At 33.0% G+C, this 4,931-nt stretch overlaps 1 long non-coding RNA gene across 1 annotated transcript; it reads right to left on the minus strand.

Annotated features, from left to right (window-relative positions):
* Positions 1–350: 350 nt before the first annotated feature.
* Positions 351–4,324, minus strand: LOC145120560 (uncharacterized). Its single transcript, XR_013714242.1, has 3 exons — positions 4,157–4,324; positions 3,674–3,863; positions 351–684 (listed from the first exon to the last, which is right to left on the minus strand). It is a non-coding gene; the product is annotated as an uncharacterized LOC145120560 (long non-coding RNA).
* Between the last annotated feature and the right edge of the window lie 607 nt (positions 4,325–4,931).

Genomic DNA, 4,931 nt, shown 5'->3' on the forward strand with positions numbered 1-4,931 from the left:
TTAAAGTATGATTTTAATAAAATGTTTGAGCATTTTTAAATCATAACACGAAACTATTTAACTATACGTAAAGGGGAACACCAATATAAATCTTAACTTTAAAATCATCAAGTTCCGGTAACATATACTTTAAGGTAATAAGTTAATATAAGAATACAAATATTATAATATAATAAAATAATTCAAAAGAACAATTGAAAGACTTCCAATATTGCTCTTCGCTTCCAAATATGATCATTTTAATAAATATCTCATTAAATTTACAATACATATGAGTAATGGCTTAACATGAGGGTCATAATAAATGTTCAAAATGAGAGATAATGAATGAAGCTGCTGATATTTTCACATAATATCTAAAGTGAAGGTAAATTAAATAATAATAATAATAATAATACTTACATATACAATATAAAAAGGATCTTATTCGTACACAACAATTTTTCTCCATATACAAAAATTTATGTTTTAAAATGTTGTATTGTACAACTCTATAAAGCATAAATTACTATATAACTAATCCATGATTTGTTGGTGTTTGAGTTCGTTTAAGAGTTGAGTCAAAGGGTCAACTGTAGTGTCATTCAAAAAGTCATCTTTACCCCTGCACAGTAGCAACTCTTGTTGAAGACTTTGCACAAGTGTTTTAAGTTTCAAGATATGTTTTTCCTGAGATAAGATAATCTGCAATTGAAAGATTACATGCAAGAGTTGTAAAAACAAGTCATAATGTGGTAAATAAAAGTTAGATTTTTTTGAGAACTGTTAGTGGATGATTACTAATCTTTTGTACACGTTTGACTAATAAATTTAGGTCAAGATAAATTTTGGCAAAAGTAACTATTTCAAATGTCTCGAAAGCACCAATTTACACACTTTATTACCCAAGTTTTAATTTTTGTTATGAATTTGTTCTACCCTTTTTTCAATTTTGTTTTTACATGTTTCTTAAAACTTTTTTTTTACAAATTTTACTTTTTTTACAATTGTTTTAGACAAAATTGCAAAAATGGTCCCTGTGGTTGGTAAATTTATGTGGTTGTGATCCAAATTATTCCAAAAAAGTTTGGCGGTGTATTAGTGGTCTAATTTTGAATACCTTGTGTGGTTTTGGTCCCCATGTTTGGCATTTTAGTGTGGTTTTGGTCCATACCCCACCTGAAATGACGAATATACCCTTATATAACTTTTTTTTTTTTATTTTTTTAATTGTTTTCTTATTATTTTAATTAAAAATAAATACACAAACGAAAAATCCAACCCACCCTACCCACCCCTCCTAAGTCACACCCACCCCACCTCCTACATCTCTCACTCCTTACATTGACTCCATTTCCCTCTCACACTTCATTTCTTGACACCACTACTTCCGATGGACCACCACCGCCGCTGGACCACCACCTTCTACATGTCACCGGACCACCACCACCGTCGGATCTGCCCCTTTTTAGCCATAAACCACCACCGTCGCCGGTAACCCTGCCCTTCGTCTTCGTTTTCACAGTAGAAAACCACCGCCAACGCCGCCAAATATACTTTTTTTTAGCTAGAAACCACCACCATCTCCAGTAGCACATCCCTTCATCTTCGTCTTCTCCATCGAAAACCTTATCTTCTTTTGGAAAACTCTAACGATCGTACCAGTAGAAGAGGGAGAAAGAGTGGTGGAGAGACCCATAACATCGCAGTCCAGATCTATAGCTCGAGTCGTCTTCTCTGGTGAAGGTGGTTTAAGAGTGGTTTTCAGATCCGGCGATAGAGAGGGAGAGGCTTCAGATGACGATGGAGATGGAGAGCCTTCTGAAAATCCTATTTCCGATGAGAAGGGAGGTGGCTCCGACGGTCCACATCGGTGTTAAGATGGCTCCGTTGAAGGTCGTTTGGGTATGGATGGCTAGATGGTTTCTGACGGTGCTTCCTAACAAATGTGACAACGGTTTTCGATCTAAGCATGTTTTTCCGATGTAGGGGAGATAGGGGTTTCTGGTCAGCGGAGAGAGAGAGAGAGAGAGAGAGAGAGAGAGAGAGAGAGAGAGAGAGAGAGAGAGAGAGAGAGTGGACGATAGATGATGGTGGTTGGCGGTGGAAGGTGGTGCACGGTGGTGGCAGTCGTTGATGGTGACAACAAGTGGTGGAAGTCGGTGGTGATGGTGGCAACTATGGGTGTGTTCTTGAGTGTGTGGACGCATGTTCATAAGTGTATGTGTGTGTGAATAAAATCAGATAGAGAGGGGGGTGGCCATTTTTTTATTTTTAACTAATTAAAAATATTATGATAAATATATATAAAAAAAACAAATCTAAGGGGCATAATAGTCTTTTTAAGTTGATAGGGACCAAAACCAATAAAAAGATCCAATCTTGGACCATTGGTGCACCACCAAACTTTTTTGGACCAAAACCACAGAATTTTGCCAACCACAGGAACCATTTTTGCAATTTTGTCATTTTTTTATAAAACTATGCTTTTTAAAAAAAAGTTTCTATAACATAACCTTTTTGACAAACTTTTATACAACTTTTGCCCGAATTATTTTGTAACTCTTTTACAAAGTTTATTTTACAGCTTAGTTTTTTACAAATATGTAAAAAAGACGAGTTTTTACATTTTCTTACAACCTTACATGCATGAAAACAAATATGTAAGAAAAAGTTAAAAAACAGATTTATAAAAACGAATTTATATAAAAAAATTACAAAAACCAAAAATCTTTAAAAAAATATGCATAAAAACAAATATTTAAGATGACATTGGGAAAAAAAGTTATAAAAAATGTAAAAAAAGTGTTAAAAGAGAGTTGGGGCAAATTTTGGAAAATCAAAATTCAGCTAGATTCGTAACAAAAAGTAAACCTTTGGTCAAAATTGCAAAAAAGAAAGTTGCTAACCTATTGTAAGTGTTACTGTAAATCGGTGTTTTATAGACACTAAATGTGTACAATTGTAAAATCCATTACCCTCACAAGTCATTATCCCTTTCGATACAAGTTTTAAAATAATTAAATCAGTGAGTTTCCATGTGTGATTAGCCATTTAGGCTATGTTTGGGTACTAGCTGAAAAGCCAGTTATTAAATAAAAAACTAGCTGATAACTGAAAAACTAGTTGTTAAATACAAAGCTAGTTGATAGCTGAAAAACTAGCTAATAAAAAATAACGTTTGGTAAAACTAACCGAAAGATATAAATTTACATAAAAGGGCATTTAAGAGAATGTGTTTCTATAACTAATTAAGGGGCATATTTGTAAAACTTTAGTAAAACTCCTAAAAAGCTAATCTAAATAGCTTTTTAAAAAGCTAGCTTATTAGCTACTTTTTGATTTTTGCCAAACACAACAACATAAAAAAACTCGAAAAATAAGCTAGCTTATCAGCTAGCTGTGGCGTGTCAAACAAAACCTTAGCCTCAAGAGCTTTGGTTTCGGTATCGAGGGCTTCTATCCATCTATTGTGTTTTAGTGTTAAAGACTTAAATCTCTCAAGTGATTTGTAAACACTGCCATTTTTTGTGGGGTGTATCATATGGGAAAGATGTTTGGTGTTGAATGTTGTGAGTTTTAACTTGTGTCACTATATATGCAGAGATGATGTAGAATATAAAATGAAAACAGCATTATAACCTAATGTGGACTTAGAAATTTGACAAGAAAAGAAATGAAATGAGGTACGTACCTTTTCTTTTACATAGTCTTCCCTTTGGAGAACAAGTTGTTGCCTTCTTAAAAGAGCTGATGATCTTGTTTCTACCTCATTAACGACTTTCTGGTTCCAATCCAATTGGGAAGTTAACACCATTAATAAAAGCAGTGTAACTAACAGAAGGGATCTGGACATTGCTAAACAACCAAGTTTCGTATGTAACCTGTAAGAAGAAAATTGCATAATACCTAATCATATCAAATTCCAGTTGTGAAATAGACGAAAATAAGGAACCAAAACCCCCCAAATAAACCCTAGAACACACATAGCACCAAACTCATAGCAGTCTATTCGGTTTTTCCTTTGAATAAGGTATCAAAACGAAGACAATTTTGTATAACTAGTGAAGGAAAAAGCATACAGAAGAATTATCGATGGATTGTTGGTATTCGTGTATGTAATTGTGAGTGGATAAAAGAAAAAAATAAACAATCGAGGAGAAGTAACTTCAAAGACCTCTGATAGTGTCGCCGGAGAAGATCTTAGAGAATCGGTGGATCAACGCCGGTAGGGCAGGTCAAATCGTCGTCAACAGGCGACGACAGATATCCTGTTCGCGTGGAGCATTGAAAGTTTGGGTCAGTTTCATTCCTGTCAAAATACAAATAAACAGACAAATTTCATCATTTTAATTTACATTATATTTATTGGCTTTTCTTAATCCTTATTTCTTTATCCGAGAAATGCAGTTTGTAAAACAGCCTCATCCTTTTCTTAATCCTTATGTTTTCAAATTGTAAAACAGATTGATTATAGAACTTTTGATTCATGAGCTCATATTTTAAGATTGGCTAATTCAAGATTTTTTGATTCAATTTATTTTAATAAGGTGTTATATTTGTTTTGAAAATCAATCTTTTCATGGTGTGAGATTTCTCAAAATCAAGACTGAGATACTCAAACATTAAAGTATTTTTATTATCTAAGGTGCTGTTTTTTTTTTATGCAAAATGTCTGCAGTCTGCGGATCACATATGTAGACCTCTGCAGTAGAAAAGGTGGACCAAACGTCTGCAGTCTGAAAAAAAAATGTTTGTTTTTTAACATCTACTGGCTATTAAAATAAACTGAAATCTAAATTAACTGAATTTTTTAAACTTCAAAGTGATTTTTTTAATATTTTTATGACTTTGTTATAAATAATTAACAAATCTAGATCAACTTTTATCTATTATTGTATAAAAAACAAAAATAAAAATGGTATGAATTAACGTATATATTTGATAAAACC

Source organism: Lactuca virosa, chromosome 6, assembly GCF_052849685.1.
Source record: "Lactuca virosa cultivar CGN04683 chromosome 6, Lactuca_virosa_CGN04683_v6, whole genome shotgun sequence".
In the NCBI taxonomy this organism is placed as follows: Eukaryota; Viridiplantae; Streptophyta; class Magnoliopsida; order Asterales; family Asteraceae; genus Lactuca; species Lactuca virosa.